We start from the raw sequence: 13789 nt of genomic DNA on the forward strand, positions 1-13789 counted from the left end.
TTAAGGAGGAGTGGGCGTACATCATGCCCATCTCTGCGGCACAGAGCTTAAATGTCCCCCCCCTCCAAAAAAAATCCGGCACTTCCCTTCCATCAAAATAAAAAACAACAAAATCCTGCAACGCTGGCTTGTTTGGAGCACACCGCATCGGAGTGTCTTTCTTTTTATCACCACCATTCTCCATGGGACCTGAGGGGGCCATAAAGCAACCCAAGCCAATGACAGGCACGCAGGCATGCTCCCCACTTCTGCCGAAACCGGAGCTGTAAAAACTCTCTCCGGGAAATTAAGCCCCTCGTAAAACCTCTTTATCATTCCCCCTTCTCGATGGACCCCTCCGGGGCCAGGCCTCTGCCTCCATACGTTGCCCTCCGGAGCAGAAAGCGGGCAGGGTAGGGGTCAGAGGACCAGGGGGCAGCTCTGTAGCCCAGGGCTGCGGGCACTCATCGTGGGGTTGCTGCTAACTTTTCCAGCCCTTCCAGTTGTTGCAAACTAGTTAACTGCCTGTGGCCTGTTCAGGCACTGGTAGAGAGAATTATAGAGCTGGAAGGGGCCTCCAAGGTCATCTAGTCCAACTCCCCGCACAATGCAGGAACTTCACAAATACCTCCCGCTGTGACCCCAGCTGGAGAGTCAGTTTGGTGCAGTGGTTAAGTGTGCAGACTCTTATCTGGGAGAATCGGGTTTGATTCCCCTCTCTTCCACTTGTAGCTGCTGGAACAGCTTTGGGTCAGCCATGGCTCTGGCAGAGCTGTCCTTGAAAGGGCAGCTTCTGGGAGAGCTCTCTCAGCCCCATCCGTCTCATAGGGTGTCTGGGGGAGGGAGATTGTGAGCCGCTCTCTGAGATTCAGAGTGAAGGGTTGGGTATAAATCCAATATCGTCATCTTCTCCATGCCCAGATGATGGCAAAAAATAAAATCTTCCAGGATCCCTGGCCAAACTGGCCTGGAGAAAAATTACTGCCTGAACCAAAAGTGGCGATCAGCATTTCCCTGGGTGTGCAAGAAAGGGCCACGAGAACGGAGCCTTGTTGCAACCCTTCCTGCCCTCCCTCTCCTGATCTGCCTACGTTCACATTGCTTTCAGATGGCCATCTAGCCTCTGCTTAAAAACCTCCAAGGAAGGAGAGCCCACCACCTCCTGAGGAAGCCTGTTCCACTGAGGAACCGCTCTGTCAGGAAGTTCTTCCTAATGTTTAGCTGAAAACTCTTCTGATTTAATTTTCAACCCATTGGTTCTGGTCCGACCTTCTTGGGTGGCAGAAAACAGCTCTGCATCATCCTCTGTTACAACAGTCCTTCAAGCACATGGTAGCTGTGGTTTTGCTTGTTAGCGGTGAGAGGCCATGGCTCAGTGGTAGAGCATCTGCTTGGCATGCAGGAAGGTCCCAGGTTCAATCCCTGGCATTTCCGGTTAAAAGGACCAGGCAGGAGGTGATGGGAAAGACCTCAGCCTGAGATCCTGGAGAGCCAGGAAGTGGGGCTGTAGCTCAGTGGTAGAGTATCTGCTTGGTATGTAGAAGGTCCCAGGTTCAATCCCTGGCATTTCCGGTTAAAAGGACTAGGCAGGTGATGGGAAAGACCTCTGCCTGAGACCATCGAGAGCCATGAAGTGGGACTGTGGCTCAGTGGTGTAGAGCCTCTGGTTGGCATGCAAAAGGCCCCAGGTTCAATCCCCGGCATCTCCAGTTAGAGGATCTGGCAGGAAGTGATGGGAAAGACCTCAGCCTGAGACTGGAGGGAGCCATGAAGTGGGGCTGTAGCTCAGTGGCAGAGTGTCTGCTTGGCATGCAGAAGATCCCAGATTCAGTCCCTGGCATCTCCAGTTAAAAGGACCAAGCAGGAGATGATGGGAAAGACCTCTGCCTGAGACCCTGGAGAGCCAGGAAGTGAGGCTGTAGCTCAGTGGTAGAGCATCTGCTTGGCAGGCACAAGGCCCCGGGTTCAATCCCCAGCATCTCCAGTTAAAGGATCTGGCAGGAGATGACATGAAGGACCTTTGCCTGAGACCCTGGAAAGTTGCTGTCAGTCTGTGTGACCTTAATGGACCAAAAGGGTGATTCAGTGGAAGGCAGCTTTGTGTGTGTCAGGCCCGTAGCTAGAAAATTTAAGGTGGGGGAGCCCGGAGCATAACATTTTAGGAGGGACACGGGCAGGGGGTCATTTTGTAGAAATATAGGTGGTGGAGCTCATCCAGGGATTGTTATGCAGCCACACCTACTATTCCATGGGCAAGGTGGGGAGAAGGAGGGGGAACCCTCAGAAAGGTTCAGGGGCTGCACTCTTGTGAGCTCCTGCTGAATTCAAGGCCTGGGCATGGGGCTTGGCTGCTTCTTCCCTCCAGCGACCAGCCCAGCCCCAGCAGCAGGAGCTGCCCCTCTCCCCCCACCCCCACGGTCTTTTTCTCTTGCTCCCTCACTTTTGCTGGGTGCCACAGAGAGGAAGGAGGAGAATGAGAAGAGGAAAAGGGCAGCCAGCAGCAAGCACTGGGGAAGTCCCCAGGGCTCCCCGGCCATCGCATGGTCCAACTCTGGCCTCTCCGCACCCAACTCTGACGTGATCTGAAGAATATCGCTCAGCACTGCTCTCGCTGCCGCCTCCTTTTCCTTGGGTCCTGTAGCCGGCCCTGCTGCTGCATGGAGGGGCCATACACATGGAGGGGGGGTTAAATGGAGTGTCCTGCCCCCCCCCCCCAGTTCCCACTGTCGCTACGGGCCATGTGTGTGACATTTTGTGGTTGCAGCACTGCCCTGCTTAGCCAGGGATGGCTCCACTGCAGGGGAGAGAACGTCTTGGCGCCTCCAGCAGAACCAGGTCCTTGTGGATCGTGCTTCCCTACATCTAACCTGCTAGACTTGCCTGGGGGATGTGACATCCGATCACCCCCCTGGGCCTGGGTTCATTTTTTTAATTTACTTTTTGCCATCGTCACGCCTGACTTCCAGCAACCCCAGGGGGGCGGTTCAAGGCAAGGGCCTTTCAGAGGTGGTTTGCCATCTCCTGCCTCCGCGTAGCGACCCTGGACTTCCTGGGTGGTCTCCCCTCCAAATACCAACCAGGGCTGACCCTGCTTAGCTTCTGAGCTTGGATGAGATTGGGCTTAGCCTGGGCCGCCCAGGTCAGGAGGGATTCGCATTCAAGCGGGACGAACACCCAGAGGCAGGCCCATACCTAGAAAATTTTGGGTGGGTGGGCCCAGGGAACAAAAAATTTTGGTGTGGGAGCAACAGGGCTTGACTGCCTCTTCCCCCCAGCAGCTGGCCTGGCCCCAGCTCTAGCTGTCTCTCTCTCTCTCTCTTGTGCTGTTTTGCTGTCGCGCTCTCTCGCTGTCACTCTCTCATGCTCTCTCTTCTCTCGCTGTCACTCTCTCGTGCTCTCTCTTCTCGCTGTCACTCATGCTCTTGTGTTCTCTCTTCTCTCACTGTCACTATCTCATGCTCTCTTGCTATCATGCTCTCTCTCTGTCACTCTCTCATGCTTTCTCTTCTCTCACTGTCACTCAATCATACTCTCTCTTCTCTGTCACTCTCTCATGCTCTCGTGCTCTCACTGTCACTCTCGTGCTCTCTCTCGCTGTCACTCTCATGCTTTCTCTCGCTGTCACTCTCTCATGCTCTCTCTTTCGCTGCCACTCTCTCATGCTGTCTCTTGCTGTCATGCTCTCTCGCTGTCACTCTCTCATGCTCTCTCTCACTGTCACTCTCTCATGCTCTCTCTTTCGCTGCCACTCTCTCATGCTGTCTCTTGCTGTCATGCTCTCTCGCTGTCACTCTCTCATGCTCTCTCTCTCGCTGTCACTCTCTCATGCTCACTCTCTCACACTCTCTCTTCTCTTGCAGTCACTCCCTCGTGCTCTCTCTCTCTCGCTGTCACTCTCATGCTTTCTCTCGCTGTCACTCTCTCATGCTCTCTCTCACTGTCACTCTCTCATGCTCTCTCTTTCGCTGCCACTCTCTCATGCTGTCTCTTGCTGTCATGCTCTCTCGCTGTCACTCTCTCACGCTCTCTCTTCTCTCGCAGTCACTCCCTCGTGCTCTCTCTCTTGCTGTCACTCTCTCATGCTCTCCCGCTCTTGCTATCTCTCTCATGCTCTCTCCCTCCCTGTTCCTATGGTCCTGTTGTCGGCTGCATGAATGAGAACATACTGGAGGCCCTCCAATGGAGAGGCCCTGAAAGGGGGGGGGGGTTAAATAGAGTGGCCTGGCCCAGGCCCCACTGTAGCTACAGGCCTGCCCAGAGGATCGTTGCCATTGTAAAGGTTGTTGGGTGCTAGCATCCTTTGCATTTGCTAGCATCCTTAAAAGAATGCCCTCTGCAACCTTAAAAGGCTTCAAGGTCGTCCAGTGAAGACCAGGGGCACGTGATGCATCACAGGGAGTGAGCGATCCGAGTTCTTGTTGCTGCGGTTAAGGCCGTGTTGCTACTTCTGTTCCTGCAACAGCTCCTCCTCCAGTCAACCGTGTCAGATTTGTGCAAGGCCTTGCATGGGGTTGTCATCGTGTCCTGGGGGGGGGACGGGAAGTTTCTGCTGAGTTGGTGCGATAGGAGGGCTTGTGGCGACCTTGCCCGGCCTGGCACACTGTCCCCCCCCCCCCTTTGCTTTCCATCAGATTAACAGCTCTCCTGGGAGTGGAACTCTTCAAGCTTTCTCCGATGCAAAACAGGTTTGCTCAAAGTGACATGGAGCTTCCAGCATGGGGCTCGTCCTTGTGCCTGACTGCTGGAAATAGGGTGGTGCGACAACCAGCGAGCATGCTGCAGGAGCCTAGAGCAGGGGTGGCCAAACTCGCTTAACGTAAGAGCCACATAGAATAAACGTCTGATGTCTGAAAGCCGGAAGACATGAACATCAGATGTTTGAGAGCCGCAAGCCTGGCAGGCAAATATATGGGAGGAAGGGGAGAGGTGGAAAGAAAGCAACTTTAACTTCAAATGTATTCTCCAAGCCACCAGCTGGCTTGGCTTGGAGAGATAATTTAAAGAGAGAAATGCCTCCTCCAAGCTGGCCAACGATGTGACGGGGGCCTCAAGAGCCACACAATATTTGTGAAAGAACGACGTGAGGCTCCTGAGCCACAGTTTGGCCACTCCTGGCCTAGAGTGTCTTGCTGGAGGCCAGGGCTGGAAAACAAATAGGCTGAGCAGGCACCGGCCTATGGGCCCCCATACCTTTAGGGGCCCTAGGCTGGTTTATCTCTCTTCACCTCTCCTTCACAGCTTTGTCAAAGGGGCTTTTGAGAAGGTGCCTGCAGGGGATATCAGGAGATGACGTGCAAGAGGGCCCCCGAGATTTTGACTGCCTCGGGGCCTCCATGGGCTTTAATCTGGCTGCTCCGGCAGGCTCGCTGGGCTTAGAACCTCAGCAACAGACGGCCTCCTCCGTAAGAGGGAGGCCGGACTCACCTGTTCTCTACCAAAGGCCAAAAAGGAGCAGCCATTTCCCCCCAAATGCATGCATGGATCCCCATCTTCAAAGCACAGTTCAGCACAAAGCAGGGTTTATTTAATGGAGAGAATGGCAACTATTTTTAAAGGCAGGAGTCCCCAACGCGGTGCCCGTTGGCACCTTGGCACCAGTGAACATCTTTCCTGGGGCCTCCCGCTGTTTTTAGATAGGGCATACGGATCTTCACTGTGTGACTAAAAGTAAGCGAGCCATCTTGTGGCTGGCTCCTCCTCTTGTGGCAGCCATCTTGTGGCTGGCTCCTCCTCTTGCGACAGCCATCTTGTGGCCACCTCCGCCTCCCGTGGCAGCCATCTTGTGGCTGGCTCCGCCTCCTGTGGCAGCCATCTTGTGGCCTCACCCATAATGCTATATCATCATTCCAAAGATCTCCACAGACTCAAAAAGGTTGGGGACCCCTGTGCTAGGGGGTCTGTGGCTTAGCACAGCTGTTTGCGAATGGGGCTCCCTAAATTTCCAAAGGTGATGCCTCCCCGCATTAATGCCTTTGACTACAGTAAGGGGGCAGGAAGCACGTTCCGACTCTTTGCTGCGTAGATGAAGCAAGCGGGGCTCCAAGAAAAACGTGAGCATCCTTGTTGATGAACACTGGCTTAGCAGTAAGGCACTTAAGAAGCAGGCAGCTACGGAGAGCTCCAGTTGCAGTAGCTTCAGGGAAGATATTCGTTACCCAAATCTCTAGAGCGCCCTTGCCAGCCAGAAGAAATGGTACCAATCTAGGTGGACCAATGGTACGAATTCAGATTAGGTAGCTTTTCCGGCCATAGATCGTCACTGACTCAACCAGGATAAGAACATAAGAGAAGCCATGTTGGATCAGGTCAATGGCGCATCCAGTCCAACACTCTGCGTCACATAAGAACATAAGAGAAGCCATGTTGGATCAGGCCAGTGGCCCATCCAGTCCAACACTCTGTGTCACATAAGAGAAGCCATGTTGGATCAGGCCAATGGCCCATCCAGTCCAACACTCTGCGTCACATAAGAACATAAGAGAAGCCATGTTGGATCAGGCCAGTGGCCCATCCAGTCCAACACTCTGTGTCACATAAGAGAAGCCATGTTGGATCAGGCCAATGGCCCATCCAGTCCAACACTCTGCGTCACATAAGAACATAAGAGAAGCCATGTTGGATCAGGCCAGTGGCCCATCCAGTCCAACACTCTGTGTCACATAAGAGAAGCCATGTTGGATCAGGCCAATGGCCCATCCAGTCCAACACTCTGCGTCACATAAGAACATAAGAGAAGCCATGTTGGATCAGGCCAGTGGCCCATCCAGTCCAACACTCTGTGTCACATAAGAGAAGCCATGTTGGATCAGGTCAATGGCCCATCCAGTCCAACACTCTGTGTCACACAGTGGCCAAAAAAACTCCCCAAGTGCCATCAGGAGGTTCACAAGTGGGGCTAGAAGCCCTTCCACTTTGCAACACACCCCCCCAAGCACCAAGAATACAGAGCATCACTGCCCCAGATAGTTCCAACAATAAGCTGTGGCTAATAGCCACTCATGGACCTCTGCTCCATATTTTTACCCAATCCCCACTTGAAGCTGCCTATGCTTGTAGCCGCCACCACCTCCTGTGGCAGTGAATTCCACATGTTAATCACCCTTTGGGTGAAGAAGGACTTCCTTTTCTCCACTCTAACCTGACTGCTTAGCAATTTCATTGAATGCCCACGAGTTCTTGTATTGTGAGAAAGGGAGAAAAGAACTTCTTTCTCTACTTTGGGGATGGTCTAAAAGATGCCCAAATTTGTCATCCATCTCTTCCCATGACTAGGTTCTTTTCTGCATCAAGGAAGAACTGACTTGTGGCGACCCCGTAAGGTTTTCAAGGCAAGAGGTGATTTGCCGTTGCCTGTCTCTGTATCACGACCCTGGTCTTCCTTGGTGGTCTCCCATCCGAATACTAGCCAGGGTTGTCCCTTAGTTTCCAAGATCTGACAAGATAAGGCTGGGTTATCCAGGTCTGGGCACATTCTTCTTGCATCTTCCAAAGTCACTTCCAAAATTACACAATACACCCCCCCCCCCCAATCCACTGATCACCTCTCCCATCTTCCCCGAGCCACCAAGCAGAACCAAGGGGACTGGGGGTTTGTTTTTTGGCCCTCTGCTTTCCAGAAACAATTAGCTCCGTTTAGCAGGAACCCCCTTAAAACTACCGAGGGGGCAGCCTCCTTTCTTCCCCCACCGGCCTCATTGGGAAGCTGTTTGCAGAGAGAGCGCTAAAAATTAATGTGGGGCGTAATGTGTCTTATGAGCTGCCAGGATTTGATAGCCGCCGTGAAACTGTGCGTCTCTGCCTGAGCAGAGCTTCCACGAAGTCTCAACCTTACCCAGGGCTTTTTTTTTTGTAGCAGGAACTCCTTTACATATTAGGCCACACACCCCTGAGGTAGCCAATCTTCCAAGAGCTTACAGGGCTCTTAGTACGGGGCCTGCTGTAAGCTCCAGGAGGATTGGCTAAATCAGGTGGATGTGGCCTAATATGCAAAGGAGCTCCTGCTAGAATTCCACCTTTGATTAGGCCACACCCTCTGATGTAGCCAATCCTCCAAGATCTTACAGGGCTCTTAGTACAGGGCCTGCTGTAAGCTCCAGGGGAATTGGCTACATCAAGTGGGGGTGGCCTAATATGCAAAGGAGTTCCTGCTACAAAAAAAGCCCCAGCCTTACCCTCTTGGGCAGATCTAGGCTGCGTTGGCGGGCTGGAATTACCCCTCGAATACTTGCGCCCTCCAGCTAGAGTTCCTGGCTGAACTCAACTCCTTTCCTCCGGGCTCATCAGTTTACGCAGGGATTTGGCAGGTAGCTTTCTCGCTGCAGATGCCAGTTAAGGACAGCTTCCCTTTCTGAAATCCAACACAGCCCCGCTTCCTTCTCGCTTCCCCCTCCTGCTCTCCCCAGGGGCATTACTTCAGCTAACCAGAGGTGGGAGTAAGGGGCGGAGAGATCGTTAGTGAGGCTTAAAGGCCCACTCTTGGGAGCACTGCGAGATGAGACAGCAAAAACTCGGCTCTGCGTAATTTAAAGACCATGTGCTGCCGTTGCTTCATTAGCCATCAAATATGCACGCTCTTGAAGAATAACTGTCTCAAACATGGATTTTTTCCCCCTCTGCTCACCCCACTGTGAAGCCGGAAAATGGCTGGCGGAAAGCAGGTTTCTGAGGGTATCGAGGTCAGATTGCAAACTGCGGCTGCAACACTCGCTCGGGCGCCCCTGTTCTCTGCACCAAGTTCCGTTCTCCACTCTCAGGTGAAGTGACATCCCCAGCGGCTGCAACTTTCAGTCCCCACCCACGCTGCACCCAGATATTCAGGGTGCAAAGACCAGGCGGTTTTTAAAAGGTTAAAAAAAATGCATCTCCGACCCTCGACACCAGGTGGCACTGCCCTCAACAGCTCTTCTGTTTTCCCCACTCGGGACAATTGTTTCACGTTCACGTCAACGGGGAGTGTTTGAGAACTGGAGCGGAGGGGCGGAAATGTTCAGACCTAACGGAAGCTCCCTCCTGAGAGTCAGTTTGGTGTCGTGGTTAAGTGCGCGGATTCTTGTCTGGGAGAACCGGGTTTGATTCCCCACTCCTCCATTTGCACCTGCTGGAACAGCCTTGGGTCAGCCATAGCTCTCGCAGAGCTGTCCTTGAAAGGGCAGCTTCTGTCAGAGCTCTCTCAGCCCCACTTACCTCACAGGGTGTTTGTTGTGGCGGAGGAAGGTAAAGGAGATTGTGAGCCTCTCTGAGGTTCAGAGTGAAAGGTGGGGTATAAATCCAATATCAAGACGAGATGTGCAGGTGTGGTTTACTATTGCTTGCCTCTGCGTAGCAACCCTAGATTTTTTTTAGTGGTCTCTCATCCAAATACTATCCAGGGATGACCCTGCTTAGTACTTGAGATCTATTGAGTTTGAGAGCCATTTTGGTGTAGTGGTTAAGTGTGTGGACTCTTATCTGGGAGAACCAGGTTTGATTTGCAGCTGCTGGGATGGCCTTGGGTCACCCATAGCTCTGGCAGAGGTTGTCCTTGAAAAGGCAGCTTCTGTCAGAGTTCTCTCAGCCCCACCTACCTCACAGGGTGTCTGTTGTGGGGGAGGAAGATAAAGGAAATTCTAGGCCGCTCTGAGGTTCAGAGTATAGGGCAGGATATAAATCCAATATCTTCCTCTTCTAATAAAGACTGACCTAGCCTGGGCCAACCAGATCAGGGCATGCTAATTAAGAGTTACCAGATCTGGGTTGGGAAATTCCTGGGGATTTTGGGGGTGGAGCTTGGGGGGCAGGGTTTGGGGAGAAGAGGGGCCACAGCGGAGTCCACCTTCCAAAGCAGCCATTTCCTCCAGGAGTCCTGGAGACCAGATGTAAATTCAGGAGATCTCCAGCCATCTCCTGCAGAGCAGCAACCTTCGTGTGCTTCGTCTAGCAAACCGGAACCCTGGGCCTGGAAATCCATCCAGCAGGGACCTCAGACCCTATGTCATGAAACAACTCTCAAAAGCCACCTGGGAGGTAAGGCAAACCTAACGAGCTGTGCTTGTGACAATCCCGCTTGTCTCACCTTTACAGCAGATGAAAAGGAAAAAAAGGAGTTGTGTGGCTTGATGGTGTCTTCCCATATACTGGAGATCTATCATCTTCCAGACAAGAATTGAGCGAATCCTATTGCTACAGAGATCTGATAGCCCTTAGGTCCAGGGAGGGAGGGAGGGAGGAAGGAAAACACAAGACGAAGGAAGGAAGGAAGGAAGGAAGGAAGGAAGGAAGGAAGGAAGGAAGGAAGGAAGGAAGGAAGGAAGGAAGGAAGGAAGGAAGGAAGGAAGGAAGGAAGGAAGGAAGGAAGGAAGGCACAAGACAAGAAAGGAAGGAAGGAAAGGAAGGCAGGCAGGCAAATAGATGGGGGAAGGTAGAAAGAAATGCATTCTCCAAGCCACTGGCTGGCTTAGTGAAGTGATTTAACCATTGAAATGCCTTCTCCATGCTGGCCGATGGGGTGCTGGGGGCTTTGAGATCCACACGATGTGTTTGAAAGAGCCACAAACGGCTCCCGAGCTGCAGTTCGGCCACCCCTGCCTATAACTTTCATCCCTACCAGCTTCAGTTGTCTGAAATCCCATTCTGTTAAAAGACTCCTCTACTGCCTTTCTATTATGCTGGCAATACCCAATCTGGGTGCTGCCTCTTCCTTCAACGCTGCTTCTTCCACGAAAGCTTTGGCCAAATGCCTTGTCTCCCTCCCCATCCAAGGACAAAGTCAAGGCTACATGAAAATATCACTTATTCCTGGTTTTGTTAAATCTGCCACGCTTGCACCGGTGTTTACAGTAAGCTCCTAGGGACGTGGATCCATACACTGATGGAACCGTCTCTATAGTTGAAAACAATTGCACACCAGAAAACCAATCAACACTTAAAACCTGCAGTGAAGAAGATACGTCCAGGAAAAGAGCCGGAAATGTCCTTATGCACATCCAAGGCTTTTTTTGAGCAGGAATGAACTTCCAGCTGGCTCAGTATCAGGGGGAGTGGCCTAATATGCAAATGAGTTCCTGCTGGGCTTTCCCCACCCAAAGCCCTGCGCCAACAGGGGGTGTGGCCTAATATGCAAATGAGTTCCTGCTGGGCTTTTCCCACCCAGAGCCCTGTGCCATCAGGGGGTGTGGCCTAATATGCAAATGAGTGCCTGCTGGGCTTTTCCCACCCAAAGCCCTGTGCCATCAGGGGTGTGTGGCCTAATATGCAAATGAGTTTCTGCTGGGCTTTTTCCACCCAAAGCCCTGTGCCATCAGGGGATGTGGCCTAATATGCAAATGAGTTTCTGCTGGGCTTTTTCCACCCAAAGCCCTGTGCCATCAGGGGTGTGTGGCCTAATATGCAAATGAGTTTCTGCTGGGCTTTTTCCACCCAAAGCCCTGTGCCATCAGGGGATGTGGCCTAATATGCAAATGAGTTCCTGCTGGGCTTTTCCCACCCAAAGCCCTGTGCCATCAGGGGGTGAGGCCTAATATGCAAATGAGTGCCTGCTGGGCTTTTTCCACCCAAAGCCCTGTGCCATCAGGGGGTGTGGCCTAATATGCAAATGAGTTCCTGCTGGGCTTTTCCCACCCAAAGCCCTGTGCCATCAGGGGTGTGTGGCCTAATATGCAAATGAGTGCCTGCTGGGCTTTCTCCACCCAAAGCCCTGTGCCATTAGGGGGTGTGGCCTAATATGCAAATGAGTTCCTGCTGGGTTTCTCCACCCAAAGCCCTGTGCCGTCAGGGGGTGTGGCCTAATATGCAAATGGGTTCCCGCTGGGCTTTTCCCACCCAAAGCCCTGCGCCATCAGGGGGTGTGGCCTAATATGCAAATTAGTTCCTGCTGGGCTTTTTCCACCCAAAGCCCTGTGCCATCAGGGGGTGTGGCCTAATATGCAAATGAGTTCCTGCTGGGTCTCTCCACCCAAAGCCCTGTGCCATCAGGGGGTGTGGCCTAATATGCAAATGAGTTCCTGCTGGGCTTTTCCCACCCAAAGCCCTGTGCCCCATCAGGGGTGTGTGGCCTAATATGCAAATGAGTTCCTGCTGGGCTTTTTCCACTCAAAGCCCTGTGCCATCAGGGGGTGTGGCCTAATATGCAAATGAGTGCCTGCTGGGCTTTTCCCACCCAAAGCCCTGTGCCATCAGGGGTGTGTGGCCTAATATGCAAATGAGTGCCTGCTGGGCTGTTTCCACCCAAAGCCCTGTGCCATTAGGGGGTGTGGCCTAATATGCAAATGAGTTCCCGCTGGGCTTTTCCCCACCCAAAGCCCTGTGCCATCAGGGGGTGTGGCCTAATATGCAAATGAGTTCCTGCTGGGCTTCTCCCACCCAAAGCCCTGTGCCCCATCAGGGGTGTGTGGCCTAATATGCAAATGAGTGCCTGCTGGGCTTTTCCCACCCAAAGCCCTGCGCCATCAGGGGGTGTGGCCTAATATGCAAATGAGTTCCTGCTGGGCTTTTCCCACCCAAAGCCCTGTGCCATCAGGGGGTGTGGCCTAATATGCAAATGAGTGCCTGCTGGGCTTTTTTTCCTACAAAAAGCCCTGTGCCCCATCAGGGGTGTGTGGCCTAATATGCAAATGAGTTTCTGCTGGGCTTTTTCCACCCAAAGCCCTGTGCCATCAGGGGGTGTGGCCTAATATGCAAATGAGTTTCTGCTGGGCTTTTCCCACCCAAAGCCCTGTGCCATCAGGGGGTGTGGCCTAATATGCAAATGAGTTCCTGCTGGGCTTTTTCTACAAAAAGCCCTGTGCCCCATCAGGGGTGTGTGGCCTAATATGCAAATGAGTTCCTGCTGGGCTTTTTTCCACCAAAAGCCCTGTGCCATCAGGGGGTGAGGCCTAATATGCAAATGAGTGCCTGCTGGGCTTTTTCTACAAAAAAGCCCTGTGTGCCATCAGGGGGTGTGGCCTAATGCAAATGAGCGCCTTCTGGGCCTTTTCTACAAAAAAAGCCCTGCAGACATCCCTCTTGGCTGCTCCTCCAATGCCATGCTCCCCTTTGTCTATGGCGCTGTTTTCCTGCTCCTACCCAGGTGCCATTCATCAGGGCCTTTTTTGAAGCAGGAGCTCCTTTTCATATTGAGCCACACACCCCTGATGTAGCCAGTCCTTCAAGAGCTTACAGGGCTCTCAGTACAGGGCCTACTGTAGGCTCTTGGAGGATTGGCTACATCAGGGGTGTGTGGCCTCATATGCAAAGGAGCTCCTGCTACAAAAAAAGCCCTGCCGTCCATGCATATTTCCCGGGCCCCCCCTTTTATTGAGTCAAGTGGTGAGCCCTGTACCTTTCCTCCTTTTCAGAAACCTTTTCCCGCCGCCGCCACCTTCTCAGGATCATCCCTCATTTCGCATCCGTCTCTGCATTTAACTCGCCGTTCCCTTAATGCACTGACAATGGCTGGGGCCAGGAAGAGGTGGCCGATCATATTAGGTGCCCAATGAAGCCCAGGACCTGAAGGCTAGGAAGACACTCACCTCTTAATGAGCAGAATGAGGCTCGTTAGGAACAATTTGGTCCTTTGATGAGCGTGCTGCCCCACCGAGCAGGCTCCATTCATCTTTGTTCTGCCGGTTGTGATCACGTCCAGGATTCAGGGACAGATGGGCCCGCAGGCCTGGCGCGGAATGGGCAGGAGAGCAGGTTATGACAAGCCAGAGGATAAACTGCGGACAAAACGGCTAATCAAATTTTACAGGGCAGATGGGCCCTTCCTCTGTTTTCCTGCTGGCGTGCGGGTTACAAAACCTGCGACTGGAATGGTCGGTCTGATCTGGTAGAGCACAGGCCAACGTCAGGCCAA

This window comes from Heteronotia binoei, chromosome 17 (genome assembly GCF_032191835.1).
Source record: "Heteronotia binoei isolate CCM8104 ecotype False Entrance Well chromosome 17, APGP_CSIRO_Hbin_v1, whole genome shotgun sequence".
NCBI classification, from domain to species: Eukaryota; Metazoa; Chordata; class Lepidosauria; order Squamata; family Gekkonidae; genus Heteronotia; species Heteronotia binoei.